This window comes from Hemiscyllium ocellatum, chromosome 31 (assembly GCF_020745735.1).
Source record: "Hemiscyllium ocellatum isolate sHemOce1 chromosome 31, sHemOce1.pat.X.cur, whole genome shotgun sequence".
Classification (NCBI taxonomy): domain Eukaryota; kingdom Metazoa; phylum Chordata; class Chondrichthyes; order Orectolobiformes; family Hemiscylliidae; genus Hemiscyllium; species Hemiscyllium ocellatum.
In genome coordinates, this window is record NC_083431.1 from 35,459,148 (window position 1) to 35,471,304 (window position 12,157).

Below are 12,157 nucleotides of genomic sequence, written 5' to 3' on the forward strand. Positions count from 1 at the left end.
GTGTAATAAATAATGTATCCTAAAGGTGCTGCTCTCTAACTGATTCTATGCTCCATCTATGATTAAGCATTTGGTTTCCAGCACTTTCAATGCTGAATGTTCTCTACTAATTTTGCTGAATCTGCATGGCATAAAGTGTTGAGAATGGAAAAGAAAAGGCAGCATCATTGCAATAACTTATGATATAGAAATTCCAAAAGTTTACGATTTAATTTTCAATAGGCTTATTATGTATTAAGGTTTCTATTAACAAAGGTGAGAAGAAAAATACTTTTGAGGGAAATTATTGACTGAAAGTTTCCAAACATGAAACTACAATCAACACGATCAACCAATAATAATATCAGTCTCAAGGATAATTAAGCCATAACTGAAGATAATCTTGCATAAATAGCATAATCTGGCTGTATTAATGATAATCTGTTCAAACGTAAATATTTATCAACTGCACAGAATAATTTGTTTTTCTAGTTACCTTTTCAAGGATGGTGAAATGTTCATTAACGATGTTGGAATTCTGAAGACATGAGGCCATTTGTTGAGGACTTTTCAAAGAATGTCTTTTACTTCTCAACTGAGAGAAGAAATATTTGAACAAGTACATGGTTAGTATAGGTTTGGAGTGATATAGATCAAATACAGGCAAATGGGACTAAATTAATTGTGAAAAGAGAGCAGCATGGACAAGTTAGGCCTGTTTCCATGTAATAAACCTCTGTTCCTCTTAGTGTTACTGTTTCATCATTGATTAATGGTGAAATGCATACTGATTACTCAGTAAGTCTTAAATGCAGGATTCACTCCGTAGTTTAGAGCCTACGACCCAGATTAATATGAGAAAGTACTGTGCTGCTAGAAGTACTGTCATTGAGATGCTTTTGTCTTCTTGTTCAAATACACAAAGACGCCCGCTTGAAGAAAATCGAGTGAGATCTCTCAATATCCCAGCTAAGGTTCTCTATCCTCCAAAATGGACACAATTTTATTACATTGTTCTTTGGGAAATCCAACGAAGAGAACCATTTTCCCCCCCAGTAGAGAGGTCAATAACCAAGGGGAACACAGTTTTAATGTAAGGGGCAGAAGGTTTAGAGGGGATTTGAGGAAGCATATTTTCACCCAGAGAATGAGATAACTAAAACTCACTGTCTGAAGGCGTTGTAGAGGTAGGAATCATGAAGGCACTTAAGAAGTATTTAGATGAGCACTTGAAGCACATCCAAGGTTGCAGGCCAAGTGTTGCAAAATGGGATTAGACCAACGAGGTGCTTGATGACCAGCATGGAAATAATGGGCTTAATGGCCCTCTTCTGTGTTGTAAAAACTCCATAATTCTGTTGCTTAAAATTGGCTGCTGTGTGTTTTCCAAAATTACAACACAAGAAAGGTACTATATGAAAAGCAGTAGAGATTTGTCTGTTTTTCTTTGGTCAGATCATTCATCTGTCTCGCTACATTATTGAATAAAACTTGCCCAGACTTGAAGCAGTAAACTAGTACATTGCCAAGAATTGACAATGATAGCTGCTTTGAAGCCTCTATATTTATTGTGGGCCATACGTGTTCTGCAGCTTCCACAGATAAAAGTATAATTTATGAAAAATTTATGAAAATAGATGAAATCATGCCTCAGTAAATCAAGTGAAAAATACAAAAATTTTAATAGTTTATTCAGCTAAACTCTGCATTCTAGGCTAACAATAGCAACGACTAGTAGACCAAAGCATCACTCAAACACCACAACATTTATCTAAGACATCAATCATCGAAGGCAAACCACATAGCAAGCCAAAATGATTTCTCAGAGGTCAAATTGAAATGTTTATTGAAGTGATTACCTTGTAAGTCTTGGGATCTTTGCAAATGTTTCTTGGTTGAGAGATGAAAAACATCAAAAAGATCAGTTTGGAATTTCTGATTGCTGATTCACCTGAAATCCTTCACTTTATACAGTAACATTTCTAAACGTAACACCAGGAAAAATCATCTGAGAACAGAATTTTAAAAAGAATTAACAGTTTACAAACTAGAGTATGATGTTAGAATGGGAGAACTTTAATAAACTTTCAGTAATGCTTGGAGTTGGAAGAATATTTCAATGAGTCCCTTACCCTGCTATATATTTGTCCCCGTAATTATACCTACCACTTCTATTCTCAATGTGCAGCACCATGCATATTCTGTTCACTCGTTTTATTTCGCTGATTAACTTAGTTTCAAATTCTAGCAACTTTTCCATTCTTATCCTTGAATCCTTTAGTTCATAACTATTCACATTTTTATGGTTTGTTCTAAATTTAACTAATATGTGGAATTGGATTTTGGATTAATTATCTGCTATGAGCTAAAGGAATCTTGACTTAGACCCCCAAGATGGCCTTTATTGATGATTTCCCTCCACATGTTTATGGTTATTGAAGTCAGAGTCATAGATCTGCAGCTGCCAGCTTTCTCTTTATGAACTTTCTTCAATATGTCAGCTATTGTACTAGTTTCAAACCTGTCAGAACATCTCCAAAGGTAATGTCTCTCTCAAAACAACTTCCAATGCTTCACAAATCACTTTTTTATATCTTTTAAGTGACATGGTGTGCAGTTAAAAAGGTTTTGGAGGCTCTATTGATTCTTAATCATTGGACATTCTGAAAGCTCAAGGGGAAAGGGAGTACAAAGTTTATAGAATATAGAAGCGTGGTGAGTTGCAACATAAAGAGGCTATGAAAGTCACCAAGTCTGGCTGGATTTACTCCACACCAGCTACCTACACTAACTGTATTTATCCTGCTTGTTCCTAAATATTTTAGGATCTTATGGGCAGCATGGTGGCTCAGTGGTTAGCACTGCTGCCTCACAGCACCAGGGACCCAAGTTTGATTCCATCCTTGGGCAACTGTCTGTGTAGAGTTTGCACATTCTCCCCTTGCTTATGTGGGTTTCCTCTGGGTGCTCCCGTTTCCTCACACCTTCCAAAGATGTGCAGGGTAGGTGAATTGGCCATGCCAAATTACTCTTAGTGTTCAGGGTGTGTAGGTTAGTGCATTAGTCAGGGGTAAATGCAGAGTAATAAGATACGGGGATGGGTCTGGGTGGGTTACTCTTCAGAGAGTCAGTGTGGACTTGTTGGGCCAAATGATCTCTTTCCACACTGTAGGGATTCTATGATTCTCTTTCTCCATAACTATTGAATTACCTTTAAAAAAATAATTGTTGAATGCAGCTTCAGCAAAGACTTGAAGCAGAGAATTCCATTCTGGATACTTTTGTAAAGTTTTTTTAAGTGTCATTGCAACCTTGTTTGGAATTAGTTTAAAAATGTGACCTCATTAATATACCACTGAAGAGTGGAAGAAGTTTACCACTATTTGCTTCATAAAGTGGGAAGACAATGGCCTGGTGGTATTATCGCCCGACTGTTAATCCAGGGAGACCTAAGCAATGTGTTGGGGGACTCAGGTTCAAATCCTGCCATGGTGGAATTTGAATGTAATAAGAATTCAAATGTTGATGCTTGGGAGGGAACCCCATCTCATTCACTAAGGTCCTTGGGGGAAGGAAACTGCCATCCTTACCTGGTCTGGCCTACATGTGATTCCAGACCCACATTAATGTGGTTGATTCTCATCTGCCATCTGGGAAATAAATGCTGGCCTAGCCAGCAACACCCTCATTCTGTGAATGAATAAAAAAAAATATTTATAACCCTGAAGATTTCAATCATAAATTCAACTTTACTTCAAAAGAAAAGTTCAAACTTCATAAATATCTGAATCTAAATACCCATGAGATTCATTTTCCAATGTATTCTACTGTGAAGATGGTAAAGGTGGCAACTGTGAAATGTGGAGCCCAGTGACATATGGCATGTTTCCATTACTGCAAAGCATGCAGTGACTCGAGACGTTCTCCAGAGATAAGCAATAAATTGAATAATGACTAGTTTATGTGGATAATTTCTGGTCAGTAAGACCTGTTTTATGCTTTGCCAATTATGTTGTTGAGCCGGTTATCATGCCCTCAATCAGATGGAGATGTAACAGATTAGATCTGACTCTGCTAAGACATTGTGAAGAGTCACTCAACCAAATCTACAGCTTTCTGCCCCACTTAATGTACAGTGTGTGACTTGGATGGATATTTCTGTTTGGTCCAGAAGGTAGGTTGTGTTAAATATATAACATGTAAACAGGTTATCATGTCCTCCATCATATACAACTGTGATGGTATAGATTATACAGCAATTTTGAGTTTAGCATAAACTAAATTATTGCTGGGCTCACATCAGCCAACACAGTTACAGGGGAACAGCATGAGAGCGAACAATATCAAAGTACAGTGCATTTTCCCATGATGGGCGATTCTTCCTGCTTGGACCCTTTCACTAATGCAGGAGCCAGCAATCATTTCACTGAATTACATCTAATTGGAGTAATGAGTAAAACGTGTGCTTTGATTATGCATAAGATGGTCCAAAGAAAGAAACAATCCATTGGAAAAAGCTATTCTGGAGCATGAATTCATCCAACTTCAAAATGTTCTCAGGAACAGATTAAATTGAAGTTGAATGCTATTTGTCATGAGTTCATGTTCCAAATGTTACATTAAAGTTTTTATTTTGCTTGACTTTCGTTTAACATTGCGTTATCTCCTAAGAATGCATCAATGCAGTTGTTTGGGTGAATCGTATTTGGGAAAGGCAGTACAGTCAAATTAAACAATATCATCTTCCCAGCATGTGCAAGACATTGATTAAGAAAACGTGTGTGCACTTGGGTGTGGATCTATGGATGGTTGTTCATGCAGGCATGTGTTGCAAGAGCTGGGATCATTAACCAGGAAGCAAATTGGGATGTCAATCTGTCATTCTGATTCATTTATTGCAAATTCAAGAAACCTGACATACACATGTTCATGAATGCCTGTGCTAAACATTCCCATTCAAGCATGCAATCAGCTTCTGGGGGGCCAAATATCCTTGAAGATACTGCTATTTAAAATACCTATCATTTTATCTGTCAGGAGAAGTCCTTTTGATTACAACGTGTGGAGCTGATGCATCCACACTAGGCCTACAAGGGATTTAGTTACCATGATTTACAACTGCTCATAATCTTGAGAAGCTATCTCATACTGAAGCAGTTCCTGTCTATTTGCAGCAACACCTGGAGTTGAATCTTCTCATTTGAAGTTTAGCTGTTTTGTTGAGTGAGATTCACAGTGCCCCATACAACATGGTTCATAGCAACTTTTCTCATGTAATTATCTGCTCTTTACCTCTTAATTTTCAGCTGGTTTCCACAATGCATTTTTCATGGAATCACTGCTGCTGATAAAATCCAGCATTCATGCCGTTCATGTTTAAAATCCAGCTCCACACAACTGCAGACCCTGCAAGCTCTTCAAACTTTGAGTCTGCATTGTTATCCCAGAGGGTATGGCCCATGAAGTCAGGTTAGCTCCCTGCTTCCCCAAGGGGAACCTGGAGAACCTGGTGCTGTTCATTATCCTGCTGACTGCCAAAGGAAACTAAGAGCCATTAGATGGCATCCTTTTTATATGCATGAGAAGACACATATTCCTGCACACAATGTGACCTGGTAACAATACGTAAGTCAATGGCATCCCTGAGCTCCAAATTCAAGTGAACCCTGAAGGACAAATGATGTGTGAGTTGGTCTCAGAATGATACAGTGAGCAAAATTAATTTGAATTTGTTTCACCAGCTCTGAGGTTGATGTGCAGTGGGGGAATATCAATGGTGAGGCTGGATGTTTGCTGATGTTGACATATATGAGTGTAGGGTTGGGGAGGAACATATCCATGGGGAATGCAGGGATGTTATAGTGAAGACTGGGTTGAAGAAAGGCCAGATAAGCAAGCAGCAACCACACAACCATCTCTGACTTTCATGCCTAGAATTTACGTGATTCAGTTTCTCAAGGAAGGAGAGGAGAATTGAAGCTGGCAATAGAGATAATATGAGTGTAGCTGCCATAAAGATTTAAATGGATGGGAATAAGGTAGTCACCAGTTAATAGCAAAATTCTGAAGTCACTATTTAATGCTTAAGGGGAAAGTCAGATATTTTTCTCTATATATATATCAAGTGTTTTACTCCCTTTTATGTTAATACTTTCCAAACCGTCTCCCCATTGCTTTGGCACTCCAGGGTGTTGGAAATTACATTCTTGGACACCATGTTGGCTTAATAAGTGGCATTTAATATTCACTCTTCATTAATATGAGGCAATAAGTGTCTCTAATCATCTGCTTTTGACATTCGATAGCATTATTATCACTGACTCCTACTCCATCAATATCCTGAAGATAGCCCCTGACCAGAAACTGGACTAGATCGGCCATTATAATAATGTGCTGACAGGAGCTAGTCAGGGAATTCTGTGGTGAGTAACATATTTGATCTTCCCCACTTGCTTTCCTCCATTTAAAATGTGTGATGGAATAGTCTCCACACACTGGGTGAGTACGGCTCTCTTAAAATCAAGAAGCTCAATGCCAGTCAGGACTTAGCAGTTTTCCTATCAATAGATGGGTCAATGACCAGAGGAAGATTAAGAGGAAAAAGAATAAGAGAAGACTTTTGTTTTTTTTCCACAAAGAGGGTGGAAGGAGTCTGGACCTTACTGCCTTAAAGTGTGGTTGAAACAGAATCTCTTATAATTTGAGCAGCACTCTGCCTGTATTATCTAGTGTGGCTCTGTTAAGTGCTAACCTCTAACCTTTTCTCCAAATCCCTGCACATCATTGCTATCTAAAACCAAACAGAGTGTTCTGCAGATCAATTCCTTTGGACATTCTGAGGCAGGTGGACTTTAAAAGGAATATTTCTGTGCAGTTATATATAGTTGCTTCAAAGGTGTTCATTTTGACAAGCCCTTTATCCAGAAGCCACATGCACATGACTAATCATTTCCACCTGTGTTAGTCAAAGAAGCCTGTCTTCATTATGCACCACTCACAAAGGAAGCTGTCACAGATTTCCAGGTTTTGATTAAGCATGCCATCCATGCAGTTATTACAACAGGTTGTGGCAAAAGAGGTGACTACATTTTGTTATTTAGAAGGCACTGTCAGGGACTTCTGCCAAAACCGCCAGTCTTCTATGGATCAATGTATCAAACCAGTGACAGAGGCCTTGTTTGCCAGAAGAAATATTTTTATCACTTTCTCTGTGGAAAGGAGTCAGCAACGCAAGACTCACTTATACCAGGTGGCAGGGTTCCCAAAACTGCAGCAAAGATATGACACTACAACAGCGTGTGCAAATAGGAAACACTGCCATTACTAGCCAGGTAGTCTTATCCAGAAGAATTGAATAATGTCAGTATATATTCACACACTCTTGGAGCAAACACAATGCCTTCATCTTGGAGAAACCCTGGTGAGGCAGTGGTTGGCTGAAGGAACAGGAAGGCCAGACAAGGTGATTGCCAAGAGACTGAGGCTTCTCATCGGCCAGCAACTGCATTAAAAATTGGATAAGGGTTTCAGTAAGACATGAACTGAAGTGGATCAGAGACAGACAATGGCCAGGTATTGAAAGTAAGAAGTGGAAGCAATAATAGACCACAAACAGAGGCAACGGCCTAGTGGTATTGACTCCTTCATTGGGTTCACACCCCCCACCAAGCCAAACCCCACTCCCGGCACCTTCCCCTGCAACCGCAAGAAATGCAAAACTTGCGCCCACATCTCCCCCCTCACTTCCCTGCAAGGCCCCAAGGGATCCTTCCTTATCTGTCACAAATTCACCTGCACCTCCACACACATCATTTACTACATCCGCTGCACCTGATGCGGCCTCCTCTACATTGGGGAGACAGGCCGCCTACTTGCACAACATTTCAAGGAACACCTCTGGGACACCCGCACCAACCAATCCAACCGCCCTGTGGCTGAACACTTCAACTCCCCCTCCCACTCCACCAAGGACATACAGGTCCTTGGCCTCGTCCATCACCCGACCATGGCAACATGACGCCTGGAGGAAGAGCGCCTCATCTTCCGTCTAGGAACCCTCCAACCACAAGGGATGAATGCAGATTTCTCCAGCTTCCTCGTTTCCCGTCCCCCCACCTTATCTCAGTCCCAACCCTCGGACTCAGCACCGCCTTCTTGACTTGCAATCTTCTTCCTGACCTCTCCGCCCCCACCCCCTCTCCGGCCTATCACCCTCACCTTAACCTCCTTCCACCTATCGCATTCCCAATTCCCCTCCCCCAAGTCCCTCCTCCCTACCTTTTTTCTTAGCCTGGTTTGCACACCCTACTCATTCCTGAAGAAGGGCTTATGCCCAAAACGTCGATTCTCCTGCTCCTTGAATGCTGCCTGACCTGCTGCGCTTTTCCAGCAACACATTTTTCAACTTAAAACTATTAATCCACAAACCCATGTAATGTTCTGGGGGTACAGGTTCAAATCCTGCCATGGCAGATGGTGGGACTTCAATTCAACAAAAATCCAGCTTTCATAGTGTAATGATGACCATGAAACCAATATTGATTGTCAGGGGAAAGAGAAAAATCTCTCAGATGTCCTTTAGGGAAGGAAATCCGCCACCTTTACCCAGTCTGGCCCAAATGTGATTTCAGACCCTTAGTAATGTGATTAACTTTCAACTGCTCTCTGGGCAAATAGAGGAGGCCAGTAAATATTGTCCTAGCCAGTGATGTCCACATCCCATGAATAAAGTAAAAAAAAGTAACTTATCAAACATGCTCCATCCTTCAATACAATGCTAATCTTCAGCCTTAAAACTTTCAAGCCCACTCCCATTTCTCTTGCTTCCATGAAAGACCAAATATATGTCTAATTCTAGCTTAATATTCAACAATGGGCTATCCCTTCTGAGCAGTGAATTAGAATCCTTACAGTATGGAAGCAAGCACTTTGGCCAAACAAGTCCACACCCAACCCTCCAAAGAGTAACCCACCCCCTACCCAATATTTACCCTTGACTAATGCACCTAACCTCTGCAGTCATGAACACTTCGGGAAATTTAGAATGGCCAATTCACCTAACCTGCACATAGAGCCATAGAGTCATAGAGATGTACAGCATGGAAACAGACCCTTCTGTTCAACCTGTCCATGCCAACCAGATATCCCAACCCAATCTAGTCCTACCTGCCAGCACCCGGCCCATATCCCTCCAAACCCTTCCTATTCAGATATCCATCCAAATGCCTCTTAAATATTGCAATTGTACCAGCTTCCACCACATCCTCTGGCAGCTCATTCCATAAACGTACCACCCTCTGCGTGAAAAAGTTGCCCCTTAAGTCTCTTTTATATCTTTCCCCTCTCACCCTATGCCCTCTAGTTCTGGACTCCCCGACCCCAGGGAAAAGACTTTGCCTATTTACCCTATCCATGCCCCTCCTAATTTTGTAAACCTCTGTAAGGTCACCCCTCAGCATCCAACGCTCCAGTGAAAACAGCCCCAGGCTGTTCAGCCTCTCCCTATAGCTCAAATCCTCCAACCCTGGCAACACCTTGTAAATTTTTTCTGAACCCTTTCAAGTTTCACAACATCTTTCCAATAGGAAGGAGACCAGAATTGCACACAATATTCCAACAGTGGCCTAACCAATGTCCTGTACAGCCACAACATGACCTCCCAACTTCTGTACACAATACTCTGACCAATAAAGGAAAGCACACCAAATGCCTACTTCACTATCCTATCTACCTGCGACTCCATTTTCAAGGAGCTATGTACCTGCACTGTAAGGTCTCTTTGTTCAACAACACTCCCTAGAACCTTATCATTAAGTGTATATGTCCTGCTAACATTTGCTTTCCCAAAATGCAGCACCCTGCATTTATTTGAATTAAACTCCATCTGCCACTTCTCAGCCCATTGGCCCATCTGGTCCAGATCCTGTTGTAATCTGAGGTAACTCTCTCACTGTCCACTACACATCCAATTTTGGTGTCATCTGCAAACTTACTAACTGTACCTCTTATGTTTGCATCAGCATCCAGAGGAAACAGACACAGGGAAAATGTGCAAACTCCACACAGACAGTTGCACAAGGCTGGAATCAAACCTGGGTCCCTGGCGCTGTGAGACAGCAAAGCTAACCTTAGGTATTAGGTGACCCTGGTGAAGTAGCATGTAAGAAGATGTATTATACATCTCAGGGTTCAATAGGATGTTAATATTTGCTTCATGTTCACACATTGCTAGGAAGATAGTTAGAGTCTTTATCTGGGACCCCAGCATAATTTCTTTGGTCTTCCTAATCTTTACTTGGAGGACGTTCTGTTCCCAGAGTACTGGATATCAAAAAACAGGGGGAGTGTCACAAAACGAATATAGTGGACAGGGTTAAGAGAAGTAATTGTGAGGTTAAAGTAACAGTTGTCAGAGCTCATATTGAATATGATGCTGTGTTTTTGTAAAACTTCAAAACCTGTCCAGCTGATTGTGACAAATTTGAAAGGGAGAGAGTTAGCATCTGAACATAAGAAACCATTCACACTTTTAGATCAGATTAGATTCACTACAGTGTGGAACCAGGCCCTTAGGCCCAACAGGTCCCCACTGACCCTCTGAAGAGAAACCCATCCAGACTCATTTCCCTCTGATTAACGCACCTAACACTATGGGCAAATAACAAAGGAACTAGGAAGGGAAGTTGAATTTAAAAATATTTGTTCATTTATGTACTAAAACATGCGATTGTCAAGCCTGAGAACATGTTTAATTAGTTAGGCTAATTACACTTCAAGTGGGGAACTCATTAGCTATGTGAAAATTTTATCAACTAGGAAAGTCTAACTAGAAAGAAACAGCACCAAAAAGCAAAGCCTTAATTTTTGGCAGAGTAGAGAAATGGCAAGAAATGATTGATGGAACCTACAGCCTCATGCATCAACACTAATTACAAAGACATTCACCCATTATATCTAAGCACAAATTGTACTGTCTCACATAATGGTACATTGCATGTCATACTGTTTATTATAACAAACTGGACATCAAAATATCCTGCATGCTCATTGGCTGCTGCTTTAAGCTTTCCTTTCTAAAATAAATCTATAACTATGGCGAAATAAATTAAAACCATTTTATTTCCAAATTATTTGCATCTGTGATGAATTTCTTTCACAAAAACTCCACCATGGTGACAGTACATGCTGTATTTATTTTACCTATTTACACTAATATGCCTCTGAATCCAGCCCCATGAACAGAGTGAGTATTTGTCTCATTGAAAATATTGGTTTTTCCAACCTATTTAAAATGAGTTTGGATGTTGGGGGCAGAGTGAACTCAAAGATTGGTTGGTGTCTTCAGTGAAGGAGCCATACCAGAAAGGAGTACGCTGTTTAGGCAGCAACAAATACAAAACAATGGCAGTCCCACAAGCAGCAACCACAACATCTGCATTATCACTACAGGCCTTGAACTGGGCAGCCTCAATGCTTCACACTCTTTGATTTACTCTCTTCTAGCTGTCAACCCAGCCCTTCAGACAACAGTGAGCTCTGCAGCTCTGAACCTCCTTTTATCAGGGTAATGGGGTAGCTCTACAAAAATTGCCAACGCTTCAATGGTTAGTTACTGTTTGCACAACTTTGCACAGCTTGATTCCTTTGATGGACACTAACTTTGGTGAGTAGATATGAGCCCACATTCTCTCCAAAGTTTAGTGGTAAAACTGAAAAGAAGAGAATGCCTTAAAATTTGCTATCTCAAATCTGCAGCTGCAAGCTGCTCATTCGTAAAGCCTCATTTCCAAGGTATTTGTCAAATCCATGATCAAGTCTCAATTTCTTCTGCCATTTTAAACAGGGAAGGTGATGGCTTTGTGGTACTATCACTGGACTGTTAATTCAGAGATCTAGATAATATTCTGAGGATTCGGGTTGAAATCCCACTATGGCAGATTGTGGAATTTGAATTCAATAAAAACAATCAGGATTTAGTCATCTGATGATGGCCATAAATCCAATGCTGATTGGTGGAAAAGCCCCATCTGGTTCACTAATGTCCTTTAGGTGCCATCCTCACCTGGTCTGGTCTACGCATGATTCCAGACCAACAGCAATGTAGACTGACTCTTAACTGTTTTGTGATGACTGAAGTTGTTTTCTAGTTCCACCACTTTAGGGTCACATTATTTTAAAT